General features: G+C 34.4%; 1 long non-coding RNA gene across 2 annotated transcripts in view; it reads right to left on the bottom strand.

Annotated features, from left to right (window-relative positions):
- The window catches only part of LOC133262968 (uncharacterized), a 613,641-nt gene that overhangs the window by 121,908 nt on the left and 476,697 nt on the right, over positions 1–15,036 (bottom strand). The gene's annotated exons all lie outside the window — the stretch shown is intronic.

The raw sequence follows: 15,036 nt of genomic DNA, 5'->3' as shown, positions 1-15,036 counted from the left end.
CGACTCTCACCCTGCACACTGAGAGAGAAAAAGAGATTGCCATGATACTGGAAATTAGCTTCATCACACCACTGATACTCATATCTGTTTCCTCTATAGTTGTAACAATACTGATAATTTTTATGTTCAAATTGGTATAATCAGGTGGCTTAGATTTGCAACATCTTCATTTTCTTCTGTTACACTGGTTCTTTTGTCAAACAGCATATGTAGTGGTGTCCTGGGTTCCACAGTAGCAGTCATTTTTCTCAGTCTTAGTAGCTGGTGCAGTGCTGGTTTTGACTTTCAGTCTGAGAACAAAGCTGATAACACCGATGTTTTTAGTTGCTGCTCAGTAATGTTTACTCTGACGAAGGACTTTGTGAGTCTCATGCTCTGCCAAGCAGGAGGCGAAGCCAGGAGGAAGCAGGGACAGGACACCTGACCCAAACTAGCCAAAGGGGTATTCCATACCACAGCATGTCATGCCCACTATATAAACTGGGGGCAGTTACCCAGAAGGGCCAGATCACTGCTCGATTGGGCTGGGTATCAGTCGGTGTGTGGTGAGCAGTTGTATTTTCTTCCCTTGTTACTTCCCATATCATTATTATTATTGATGGTAGCACTAGTGGTTTGTGTTACACCTGAGTTTCTGGACTGTTCTTATCTCAACCCATGGGAATTACATTCTTTTGCTTCTCCTCCCCAGCCTTCTGGTAGTGGGGGGGAGGAAAAGGGGGGGAATGAGCGAGTGGCTGGCTGTGTGATTCTGGGTTGCCGGCTGGGCTTAAACCACGACAAGTGGGAATGAGAGGACAGGTTAAAAAACAAATAAAAATTCCCTCTTAACTCTGGCTGCCATGCTGGATAAGGAGAGTAAAGAAAAGAGCAACTGTTTTAAAAGTGTGATAGGTCATTTTACTTCAAGCGAAGCATGTCATCTTGTACCAATCAGACATGATAATTATACTGTCGTGGCTCTCACAGGCTATCCCAGCACTTTACAAACTACAAAATTATACTTACATTCTCTTTGGCATTAAAATATGAAGGAATCTTAAGATTTCCATTTTTTTACTGATTTTAATTAGTATGCTTGAAAAAAAAAGGTATTTTTATGGACAACTATTACATGATTATGCAAAGGGCAGTAAAAGTTGATTGAGTATTCTGATATGCTTCTTTTCATACATCTTGCAAATGGCTACATCATGAATAAACAAGTCAGACTGAATTGTTATTATTTTCACTATCACACATGTAATAAAATACACAGATTGCAGTGATCGTTTTAATAGACAGTACTCTCCTTCATTAAACGTATTTGTGTTCAAGAAACTCACAATGTCAGTAAAAAGTTAGTAGTATATGAACAATGATCAAGTTAGCAGGTAGAATCACCCAAGTTAATTAAACCTCATTAAACAGGTAGAAGCAGTATTATTTTTTGGACACTTGAATAGATTCTGTGTTCTTAATCAGATAGAAGGCAGAACTGAAATAAAAAGGGACTAATTTCCATGAAAAGCAAACAGATCTGTTAGAATTTATCATCAAAACCAGTTATTAGTTATTAAATGTACACTTATCTGATGAAAGTGTTTTAAAGCTATTATATATATAAAAATTTGGTGAAAAAAAAGAGTAAAGATGATCAGCTAAATTCTGATTGAATTCAATAGTCAGTAATGATCTGCTCTATAGATTTCCTTGTTGAGTATCTAATTTTCCATATAGCACATCTGATTCCATCTTTTCATAGTTACAAATTTATAAACAACTGAGCTACTGAAATTATTCATACTATTATGGATAGACTTAAACAAGGAGGTTTGGTTTCTCTTTGATTTTCTCTACCCTATTTCACAATGATGTTTAAACATTGTATGTATCTCTAGATTGAAAAAAAATAAATAAATTACATATCCTGTATCAAAGGCTACCTAAGAAAGAGTCTCTCCTTTGATGTTTTTTTAATCACTTTGTGTGAGAGGACATCACCTTATCAGGTAGTGAGAGTTTGCTTCTTCCTCCTTTTACGTCTTTAACCTGGAAACTGATCTTCTCAATGTAATCCTTTTGCAAAAGAAAGTAACCTTAATAACAGGAAGCTGCATGTCAAGTTTAACAGTTAATTAAAAAGGTGATCACAAAAGGGTTGGTACTTTCTAGCTTTATGGGCTTTAATGCTGAAAATAATTGGCACAAAATAGCCATCAGAGTGAAGTCACTTAAAGGGTATTAGTTGTATTATAAGGCACAGAGATACTACAGTTTTCAGGCAGAGGTTGCTCATATTCAGGCTTGTTTGCTGCTATTAGCATTCTGCACCTTAGCAAAGACATCACCTTGAACTTTCTTCCCGATGATCACCCATTTTCTCTCCCTGACAGTTGACAAGCTTGGCAGATTCATTAAACTGCCAAACTCATAATTTGTATAAGACCTTCTTCAGGAGCACCTGGATAACAGCAAAGAAGTGCTATAATGTGAACCTAGCATGCATTTTAATGCAACTCTTATCTTAAGCCAACTGCTGGCACAGCAACTGGTTTTTTTTCAGCAATCATGGAGAAAAGGAATGTAACAAGACAGAAGGAGTACATGGGCTGTGATTCCCATCTCTTTCAAAATTTTAGCTCCATTTATCTAATACGTTTATTCTTAATTTCTGCTATTCAAAAGAAGCTAAGTAAAATCTTTAGCCTTATCCTAAAAAAAAGGAGCACTCTGTTTTGGAAATGCCATAAGTAATTTCAGCGACTGTAGAAAATCCACATTGTAAAGTTTTGGAAAGATACTCTTGTCTGATACAGCATTGCTGTAAAGGTTCAGAATTCGAAGGAAAGAGCACTCATAGTCCAAATAGAAAATAAACCATATTGATGAATAAGTTTCTTGAACTATTTTCTCCAATATCTTATTTAAATACTGCAGAGTATACCTTTTAATATTATGATGATCCTAGATTTTTTCATTCTCAAAAAGGAATGCATGGTTAAACATGAGGTCCAGTATTAACATGTTAACATAATCAGTGTAATTTGACATGCAATTGCATCTTTTCCACCAAAAAAGAAGAGTAACCAATATTCTAAGGAAACTGGAAGTATGTGATTGACAGGAAGGTGTTGTGTCTGGAATTTATCCACCAGACAGTACAAGCAACCTGGGCATGAAAAAGCAAACTGACTGGTAAAGAAAATTATTAAAAGTACAGATAAGGTAATTACCAGCATCCAAGTTTCAGGCACAGCTCTATTCACAAACACCAAACCTGTTACCTTCAACATTTATTAGCTAGACAACTTTACAAATGCATACATATACTGGAACACAAAGGTTAAAAAGTAATAAAAATAATTATAGAAGAAAAACCCAAACATATATGGATAAATAAAAATATCCTTCAGAATCACCAAGTTCTTCCAGTGACCCTCTTTATGTATGCTTTTGATCTGTTTTTATAAGGCACCCTCTAATTAATTTGAGGTCACAATTTTTTTCTTGCCAGAGTTATAGGTCAGAGAACTTGAATTCAGCCTTTACCAGAGGGCCATGTCCATGTCTGTTTAATGACAGAAAAGATACAATTATAAAATATCAAACAAATGTTGAAGTTCAAAAAGGAAACAAGGAGATAAAAGGCCATAACTATTCACAAAGATTACCATTTTAAAGCATTCATATTCATATCCATAAGGACATGTTTCCATTGAAAACAAGCCAAACCTGATCTGCAAGATACAGATGGAGTGCGACAGCTTTTTAGTCATTCCCTTTGTTTATAATGACATATGCTAGTAAGGGCAGAGATAGTCGACTTTAATGCTGCTAAATCCAGAATATGAACACTTAAAACGACAAAAAGTGTCTCGGCTTTTTAGGTTAATGGGAACATAACAGACCTCAATAAACCTGTTTTTTTCCTCCTTATCAACAAAGGCCAAGCTTGATAATGCAGCACATGATCAGAGTACATACCAAGTTAGCTGGAGCTTGACTTAACCAAGGTCAGACAGTCCAAAGCTGTCTCTGTTATGCCAAGGAGAAGAGAGAATATTTACAATTTTTGAATGTTTAAAGATTTTTTTCTTTTTTTTTTTTTTTTCTGAAATGCTTAACTTGCTCTGTAGGCAATCTACAGGTAACTAAGTTATTGAAATGCAATCTATTTTAGCAGCTCTACAATACACACTATATAAAACTGTATTTCAGTAGGTAATTTTTCTCCATTAATTACTACATTTTCTTTTGTGAAGATGTACAGCCCTTGTTCCTAGATTATGTCTATTTATCAACAGAAAGGTGCAATTACAGCCTGCTTCTGATGTTGTTGTTCAAGCTATATACCCAGTCAAGGCAGATCAATGAAATGGTAAGATGAGCTCTAGCGCAATGTAGAGGCACAACCCTTTTTTACCTGATTGGCCTTTTTTTCCCTTTTGATAGCTGCAATATAATAATGATTTTGTCACTGAAATCTTCCTGCTGTTTTTATCTGTTCCAAGGGGATGCAGTAAGTATAGCGATGTTGAAATAACATCTCTGTTTTGCACTGAAGTCTCACACCTAGGCCTCAGCTGTCTGAAGACTAGAGCACAGAATATACATGTGGGGATTTAGTGCCAATGTAAAGCACTAACAACTGCCTGACAATGAATAGCAGCTAGACTGTCTAGCTACAGAAACAGATGGCAGTATGTGCAAAAAAAGTATGATGAGCCAATGACAAGCACAGTCCTAGAGCAGGCTTCATCTAAGACACTGATTGTGAAAGTTTAAAACTATCATTTTCAGAAAACTAGCCCTTTCTTAGCATCCCAACATTTTTAATTAACATTATTCCACTGATAATGGAGACAGGTATACATAGGTGTAAGACTGGTTGAAAATAATTTGTTGCATCTCTGAATAGTGCTTACAAAGTTATTATAATACAGAAACTTCTAAACCCTCTAATATACTTGACTAACACACACTATGGAACTATTATTTCTTTTGCAAAATTCCTAAGCAAACAGTCAAATATTTCAGCAGTTTATAAATGAAATTGATAAATACATGTGGGCTACTAAAACAGCTCTTCTTACATTAGTATTAATTTTGACTTGATATTTGTTTGTATTAGCTACATCTTTCAATTTCATTTTTTGCTTTTTCTTTTGGAAAATATATAGTAATTTTGTTATTCAATAGAATATTATATTTTAAAGCAGACTCCATGGCTATATCATGCTTTAACGTTTTTTGGTGAAACATAAATCAAGGTACTGTCTTCTTTTTTTTTTTTTCTTTTTAATTGTAAAAGTATTCTGATAAACCAAAACCTAGGGTGTTTTTGTTTTTTTTTCACATCCTATGCTAGTACAAAACAAAAAAAAACACTTTCCAGAATCAGATAGATTTTTGTGGTCTTTTTTGTTTTGTTTTGTTTGGCTGTTTTTTGTGGAGTTTTTTTGTTGGGTTGTTTTGTTGGTTTTCTTTTTTTACAACTGATTCATCAATGTCATCCTCTACATTCAAAATAATACAGAAGAAGTTATGAAGTCTCTGAAATTTTTGTAATTGTGGCTAGCAACAGTTTTAAGAGCAACTCATCTACAAGAATGCTATTTTGGCTGAAGTGTATTTTCTGTTTTCTCTTGTGAGTGTATATGAAGTTTGGATGAATGCATTAAAAAACAATTCAATATTCATCAACTACTTCTAACTGTCACTTCAGCACAATCTCTGACCTCTTATATCTTATGCATTCTATTTTATGTACTGTAAAAAACTGCTGTCATTTTGTAACATTTTTTAAGCCTTTTTTTACTTCATATTTTTCTGTGCACTGTTGGTCCTCTTATAACAGTATCGACTTTTGTAATCTGTATTTTGTTATTCTCTCCTGTTTCTTCATTATTCATTCCATGACTAGAAGAGCTTCTATAAAAAATGGCAAACTGTATCATATTGTCCACAAAAATCACTGAAATAACATAGCAAAGGGAACTGATGGGCTCTCTACCTCTTTAAATCTTCAGACCAAGATTGTATATATCTTTGAAAGGAATTAGGTGAAAAAAGGTTACCAAGGGTTTAATAAAAGTGCGCTGTTGTGTTATATAGTGCCCAGGTGTAAATGAAAAAATTATGTAAAAGATCGGTTGTGCCCTAAATAATAGCAAACAACCTTATACTAGACAGTTTTAAAATATTTTTTATGTTGAAAATGAATTTTCTGTACTTTTAATCATAATAATCACTATACATATTATTTCATAGATAGTGTAAAATTCTTTATTGCAAAAAAAAACTCACCCAAACCCAAACAATTATAACTTATATTTCTAACACAATAAAGGCAATTCAAGCAAGGCCTCAGTTTAACAACACCCATGTTTCCTTCACTCTTTGAAATTGAAGGAACAATTAAAGTTGCAGCAGTTAAAAATTACCATTAATTAAAACTGGAAGCAAGCACCCATGAAATACAGGTGATAGCCATAAATCAGAACAATTAGTCTGTCTAAAAAAGCAACATGATCAAATCAGAAAATCTCTACCAGCTGCTCATTTAATCTTCAGTTGCAGTGTTTTTCTGTTCTGAGGAGACAAATCTGTATGAAATGATGTTGAAATTTTACAGCTATGTATCCCTCAAGGTTATGCCTTGCAAGAAACTAAAGACTGAGTTCCCATTCCTGCTAAGATATTTTGCACATAATCACCTTTAAAATTGCCAGGAGGTTCAGAGAATAAAATTAAGAAGAAACATGAATAAAATTAAGGTAGGTTTTTGGAAGTTTGAGTGAAATAAGTTGATACAGTCCGCTTCCCAAAATCATTTAAATAGATATCAGTATTCAATGCTGTAGTGAAATTTAATATAACCATTGAAGACAATCACTAGTAAAAGCTACAAGTACTACTACATTAATGTAAAAGAGAAAGAGGGAGTGGGTGAGAGAGAACTTATATAGAGCTCCAAGACTTATTCAGTGACATAGAGAGAAAGGTAAATAGGAAAGGACAGAGATGTGTCATTTATTTCTTTACCCCAAGTGCTGTGCCTATCATAGAAGGACAATCGGTGTGAGTCAGCCTCTATTAGCCCATAAATTTTACTAAATATCAGCTCACCTTTATTTTAAAGTAATTTATTTTTTTGCAGGTCTCATAAATAATACGATATCTTCAAAGGAATGTCTAAATACCTCTCTACTTTCCTGGAAAATATGAAGGGAAAACCAGGAATATCTCAACATTAAACAGCTACTTGGTCATGGTGGTGGCCTCTGGGGAGGCACTTTTTCAAGACAAAACAGAAACCAAGCGTACATGGATAATGGTTTTGCTAATTATTATCATGCCTAATTTTCTTGCTTCAGTCTCACTGATATCTATGGATTTCACAGCAGTTCAGAAGAAGGGAGAGATGATGTGCCAGATCCCCAGACTATTGCTGGTACAACTCACTCTCATTAATGTTTTCTCTTCTGTCTTATCCTTTGCAAAAGGAGAATGACAGAAAAGCTTCTGCTACATGTATGAAACTGGCAGGATAATGCAACTTAGTATTCATTAGAAGTGCTCTAAAATAAAACAATAAGTCGTAATTTCTTTGAGTGTGGGGTTTGTTTGTTTGTTTTTCCTTTGTTTTGTTTTGTTTTTTCTATCACCAAGGCTCCACGGCAACATCACTGCAGAATAGCCACTGGCCAGCACATGCTAAGAGATTATTATCCAGGGTGACTAGGGCCTATTCCTGAAATGAGTAAAAGAAAATTTTAAAATTCTAGAGGGTGAAATTACCAACTGTAATCTACTTAAATAACTCAAGCTCATCAAAGATGTAAACATGTGAAAGCTTCAGTACTGCTTGGGAATAAACAGTAAGAAAATAATTAAGAAAACCTGTGATGTAATAACCTTTATCTTCTTTGCCCTCCCTAAAAGGTGGGATATAATTACAGCTAATGATGCACCCTTCTACAATTATATTCCTTTCTTCAGATACAAAGCAAAAATCAAAATAATTCACTTTTTTTAGTTTCATGTAGAAAACTCTTTCTTTCAGTCACTTCTGAACAAACATTGCAGAATGTCAGATAATTGCTAGTAAGGACATTAGTTTCTGACCCTAAATGGACAAAACCTGACAATCATTTATTAGAAGATGACAAATACTCAAGTAGGCTTCAAGTAGAAACCACAAATATAAACAAAGCCAGTGTAATCAAACCAAGAGCAAAATTGTACCAACAATTGTTATCAGTTTTTCCATATTAATATATCAATTACTAGAACATCATTCATGTCATGTGCTTTACAAGTATGCTGGTCAAAAGCAAAAGCTTTTCAATGGAGGCAGCTCAAAATCATGGTAATGAAATGGGATTTGTAATTCTGAAAGAGAGAGAGAAAATTCCTAATAGTTTTTTATTGCTTCATTTTGTTCTTCTCCTGGGAATAAGCCTGAACATTTATTATGTGTGCTACAGGGAGCCCTTTGTGAAGAGCTGTATATCCATCTTACATACTCAGCTGTACCTTAGGTTGAGTACAACCCAGTAAACATTCACAGAATTGCATGAGAAAGGTAATATTTCATAATGGCTTCTTCAGTCCTAAGCAGCCTATTCTTTAATGCTGAACTACTGTAACTTAGTTAATATTCAGATTAAACTGGAAAAGTATAATTATCCATTTTATATCAACATTAACGTAATTTTGTGAGGAACTGAAGAGAGGAGTCAAGGTGGGAAGTTCATACTTTAAACTGATGACATAAATAATATTAGAGTTTACTTCAGAAAAAGCGATACAATCCTGTTTGCTTTTAGGTTTTGTTTTTCTTTTCTGTTTGTTTGCTTGGTTTTTCCCAACAATACTAGAATGTACTTCAGTATTAGTATTAATAATCATAGAGATAAATAGTGTCATCAATTACATAATGCTGTACAGTAGCTGATTGCTTGTTGTGCCATACAAATAAGAGCTCTCTACACACAGCAATCAGGCACAGAGTGATATAACTTGGTACAATAAACCTCACAATATGTTTTATTTTTCATAAGGAGGGAACACAGTGCAACCTAAGTGCTGCAGTTTGCATAGCATATAGTAACACAATACATTTGATTATTTATTACAACTACACCTTGTACAGCCATTTACCTCAGAGAAAACTGAGGTATACAATGTTGTCAGACCTGCTATATGTGTAGGTTTGCACACCTGCTTTGTAAGATAAATGTCTATGTCAGACATAATTGCAGAAAATCAAGCTAATGATTACTTTTCTTTGCAGGACAGTTTGTCACAGGTGAACACTTACGGTGTAATTCCAGGATAGGTTTAATTCAGTGGAAAAGCCAGTTTAAGAAGCTCCATATTGCTCCTATGAAATAGCGCTAATCTTCTGAATTGACCCAAACCTATTGTTTACAGGGGAAGGCTTCATTGCTAGCACCATTACATAAAAGCAAGAAGAGCTAGGAAAGGGAACTGTATTACTGGTTTTTACTACATCCATTTCAGCTGTCTGGTTTACAGCACAGTCCCACACAAAGCTCTGCTAGAGCAATTGAGGGAAATGCAAACAGGTGTGAAGACAGAAACTAATAAACAGGAGCATAAGGAGAAACATACTGACCCCTTAACTAAAATTTATTCTTTATCTGGCTGCAACATCAATGAAATGGTCCTACTAGAGTCAGCAGGAAAACTTGGGTAAGTGCCCTTGTGAATTAGGATCTCACATCTTTCCTTACAGAATCATTTTAGTCCTTTAAGACACTCTCCTAAGCACAATGATGCTATACAAAGTTAAGAACCTATGCGTAATGTAAAAATTTTGCAAAACAAAGGAGATATATAAGAAACCCTAAAACAGGATAGTAATAGTCCATTATGCCCATCATGAAATATCAGGGGCATCATTATGAAACCTTTTACAAATGAAAGAACTAATGAAATATAATATTCAATGTTTGTAAATGTTACTGATTTTCTAACATGCCTCAAACAAAAAGGAACCATGATTTTTTTCATATTTAGAGGATTTTAGTATACTCTAGGCTATGAATACTAAACGTAGGGCACAAATTCCATGATTAAAAATGAATCCAATTAACAGCTTTGTTTTAATATATAATCCGATGAAGAGAATATAGATAAAGTTTTCATCAAAAGATTTCTTATATTCTGATCTGAAGCTTTCTAGCTGAGGTGCAGACACTAAAGAAAAGAAAAAAAGGGAAAAAAATCAATTCTACGGTAGGGAACATCAAATCAGAAGATATCTTTAAAAACTACAGAAGCCTCTCCAAAACTCTTTTTGCCTCCTTTTTACATATACATTTTTATCAGTCATTTCACCAGCTATATGTCTATCACAGCTCTTGACTGCATTAATGTAAATGCTGTGATCTTGCAGAACAGGACAGTTTTTGTAAAGTTTGTTCACTTGCAAAGGTCCTGATTCAGATAATCTGTCAAACAGATGAAACAAAACCCCCAGACATTTTCTTACTTACTTCAAAATTTTACAGATTAATACAATTTAAAATTGAGGTTCTACTCTTGGACTATTCTATTCTTGTCCCTGATTTTCATACCTGACTTTCTATGTGAATAAGTTTCCTTTCACAGTCCAGCAGAAAAACTACTCTAGATAATCTTGAACTGTCTGATTAAAGGATCTGATGAATACTAGATCATAGTTTCAATGCAGAGCTCATTTTCCATACTATTTAGAATAAAATATACATCTACCACAGCTGTAAGTATAGAAATTGTAGGCAGAAACAGGTGACCTTGAGAAAAAGATTTCCAAAGAAAATTCATAATGAAAGATTTTATTTGATGATTCGCTTTTACTCCCATTGGCAAACATATAGCTAAGTTTTAGATTCACTTTTAAACATACACAATATTAATTTCATTTAAAAAAATCAAAAACCTCTTTGTACAAGTGGAAAAATTGAAACCCAGGACTATGGTGCCTACCTAAGTGTAGTAATCTGGAAATACTTCCAGACTAAGATCTACTTGCTTTATTTAAGAATCACACAGTGATACATTTGAAGAATAAATCTATCATTGCAGAACACTACTATGAGGATAAGAATGCCATTGGTCTCTGTCTATACTACGTTCCATGGTCAATCAGTTTCTCTTCAAAGATACAGACAATCCAAATGTAGGAAACTTATTTCTAATTTAATTATTGTTAAGATTGCTATGCAAAAATCATGTCTTACTCACTTCTTCTCATTCTGCAATAATCTTACGAAGCATCATAAGATTTATAATTCCTTGGCTTTCTCACAGTCAGTTTAAATTTTTTAAAACAGGAGCTAACACTTTGTGTTTCAATGTTTAAGCTACATTGCCTGACTGAGTGATAAGAATGTGAGACAACACAGATCTTTTTTTTAACAGAAAATGTGAATGTAAATGGAATTTCTATAGCGAGAAACACTTTAATAGGATACGATTAGAAAGTAAATTTATGAGTATCCTTGTTGTTTAAATTGTAAGAAGCATTTAAAAAAAAATCAACAATCTTAGGCCATCACAGTGTACTTACTTGGAAAAATAAATATCTCAGCATTATGCTTTTTGCAATTGGTCTTCACAGACATAAATATAGGAACAAGCATAAATTAAACACATAGTGGCATGTATAACAAGCCTGAGGGACTGACTCAAACGCAGTGAAACTGTATTCCAAGTCTTTGCTAGAAAAATGAGCTTCCCTCAAGAAAATGATAAATATTGCTGTGTGCTGCTTGTTACTGTATGAACGTAGCTCATTACTGTGTGGAAATCTGACACAAGACCAACTGTCCATTACATAAACTATTAAAATCATTAAAGGAGAGAGCAAATGACAATTAAAGCACACAAATGGGTACGCCTATACACCTATAGATACATGTATGCCAACCTCCTGAAGTTCAGCAAAGTGAAGTGTAATGTCCTACACCTCAGATGGGGCAATCCCAAGCAGCTACAGGCTGGGCAGAGAGGATATTCAGAGAAGCCCTGTGGAGAAGAACCTGGGGTTGTTGGTCGATGAGCAAATGAACATAAGCTGGCTTCAGCATGCAGTTGCAACCCAGAAACCATCCTTGTCCTTGGCTGCATCAAAAGGAATGTGAACATCAGGTCGAAGGAGGTGATCCTGCCCCTCTACTCTGCTCCTGGGAGACCTCATTTGGAGTACTGTGTGCACTTATGATGTTCTCAACATAACAAGGACATGGAGCTTTTGGAGCAAATCCAGAGGAGGGCCACAAGGATAATCAGGGGACTGGAGCACCTCCCGTATAAAGATAGACTCAGAAAGTTGGGGCTGTTCAGCCTGGTGAAGAGAAGGCTGCATGGAGGCCTCATAGCAGCCTTCCGGTATCTGAAGGGAGCCTATAAGGATGCTGGAGAGGTACTCTTCATTAGGGACCATAGTGATAGGACAAGAGGTGATGGGTTTAAACCTAAACTTAGGGGACACTTAGGTTACATATAAGTAAGAATTTCTTTACTGTGAGGGTGGTGAGGCACTGGAACAGGTTGCCCAAAGAAGTGGCATCCCTGGCAGTGTTCAAGGCTAGGTCAGAAAAGGCCTTGATTGACCTTGTCTTGTTTGTGATGTCCCAGCCAATAGCAGGGAGATTGGAACTAGATGATCTTAAGGTCCTTTGCAACCCTAATCATTCTATACTTCTATGATTATAAATATATATGTTTTAGGACATCCATATGTACATTAAAAACAACCAACCAAAAAAAAAATTGTAAACCTTTGAATTCTAATGTTCCCTTTGGCAGATGGTACTTCTTATAATGCAGAAACTTTGTCCGCAACAGACACTAACATTAATATTTTCTCTATCTATCTTTTCCTACAAGATCTTAGAAATCTTATTTACAGTTTGTTTTGGTTTCTGTTATTAAAAAAAAAAATTGGAAAATTAGGTAACTATTTAAATAATTTCCTGGTAACAGCATTCTCACTAGAGGTCCTAAAGAATTCCTTTGCCTCTTTACACTCTTTCATGGTGGAGAGAATATAATACATTAATTTTGAAGTACTTCTTTAAATTATACAAAATTGAGCAACACATACCAAAAATTCAGAAATTAAATAAAAGGATAAGTGATATAAGAAAATATAGAACAGTAAAAAATAGAAATAAAACTGATAAATTGCTCTAAAGCCAGGAGCTTATAATGAATTATTTTGATTTATGTTCTTCGTTTTCATTTCACATAAGTAATCTGTATTAATACAAACAGAAAGCTTTGCCTCTGCTTTATTAAGTAATACATTTCACATTTCATGCCTTTGAAAATGGGAAAAAAGTAACAATATTTGGATAATATAGCAGATCATTTGCTTAAGATTAGCACAAGGTGAAATTTAAGCAACCTTCAAAGAGGCAGAGACGCTATTATTGCTTCTCCACGCTGTTTGACTTTGGCTTGAGTGTTCTGATATTGAAAATTCTAGCAGGAAGCTATAACTGGTAGTATTACAAATATGCCATAATACAGCTATTACTTTTCTGACCTTTAAATAGGCAGTGATTTTCAAATATTTCTATCAGAATAAATTCATGTGACTTTGCATTAACTAAGATCTTGCCTTTGTGCTGAGCGTATGCAGCAGTTCAATTTTTATTTCAGGACTTCAGTTTTATTTGATCATGCAAACAATATGCTACATACATAAAGTATTCTTTCCAGTAAGGAAGAATGGCTGAAATTTATTTATTCACTGAAGTACACTAAGATACTTTTATTCCAGGAACTGCTGATCTCTCAGTGCTATCTCTTAATAAGCCAGTTGACTGGATAATTTTAATGTAATGGTTAAGTTAGTGCTGTTGTCATGCCTATACACTGACAGTAAGGCAGTGGAGGCCTCTGGCTGCAGATGTAAGAGATACTGGCTGACATTAGCATGGAGTAGATAACAGAAGGATTTAGTTACTCTCTCACAAATATACATACAAGCATTTCAGGGTAGCCCAATGCTGATAGCTTGTGGCTCTTTTTATTTCTAGGGGTGAAACAAATAGAAAAATAAAGCCATATAATAAAGACACTTTTAGTGAGGAACCATGTAAGATATTAATTTCACTGCCACTGATCCCCTTCAAAACATAATCAGTACCTGAATTCAGACTGTTATTTGTGACAAATGCTGTAAAACAATGAGTTATTTAAAGACTATCAAATTTTGGAGACGTGAGCGAATGTGGAATCACTGCTAGTACAGTACATTCATAAATGTTATGTATGTCCTTATGAAGTTGGTGGTGATTGCATTCGTGCTCAGATACAATGTTTTGTGAAGGAAGTAAACTCAATTACTATTGAATGCACTTCCCAGCTGATAAAAGTAAAAAGCATATGACTCTGATTGAATTAAAGTTTTTGAAACTACAAAAAAATAATAAATCTTGAACAGGGGACATATTTAACAAAAACAGACACTGGTTGAGGGGGTAGTTTTGGAATTATCTGATCATTCACAGTTTCCAATTTTTGAAAAAATGTCTTTTGTAGATTGAAATTTTTCTTCTTCTTTTTTTTTTTAATATCACCAAAAAGGACCAGAAAACCCTTTCAAGTTGGTAAATAGGTGAAATAAAATTGTCCTTAAAAATAAAAATTAAACCACATTTTAAAACAAACAAGGTTTATAAAAAAGGTCAAATGAACCAAAATTAGATGTTATTTATTAACTGCTGCATGGGTTTTTTTTGGTGAAACTGACATTTCTGTTGATATTAATGATAGTGATAAGGAGTCAAGTGTCTACATTTCATTGAGACCTTGAAGTTATTTACTATTTCAATGTTTTCCACTAGGTAAAACTTTCTTTCTGCAAGTTAATTTCCATTATTTGTGAAAGTTCATTTCCACTGGGCAACTCCTCTGTAGTTACAAAGAACTGAGTAATTGACATTTAACTGACTGCTGAAGTGACCTACTATCTATCCAAGTCTTGAACCTTGACAAAATAGATTTTATTATAAGATGTATAAGTTTAGT

The sequence above is a fragment of the Pezoporus flaviventris genome, unplaced genomic scaffold (genome assembly GCF_033815535.1).
Source record: "Pezoporus flaviventris isolate CSIRO_AGI_PZ_B2104156 unplaced genomic scaffold, CSIRO_AGI_Pfla_v1 ptg000226l, whole genome shotgun sequence".
Taxonomy (NCBI): Eukaryota; Metazoa; Chordata; class Aves; order Psittaciformes; family Psittacidae; genus Pezoporus; species Pezoporus flaviventris.
This window is presented reverse-complemented; position numbering and strand designations above follow the sequence as displayed.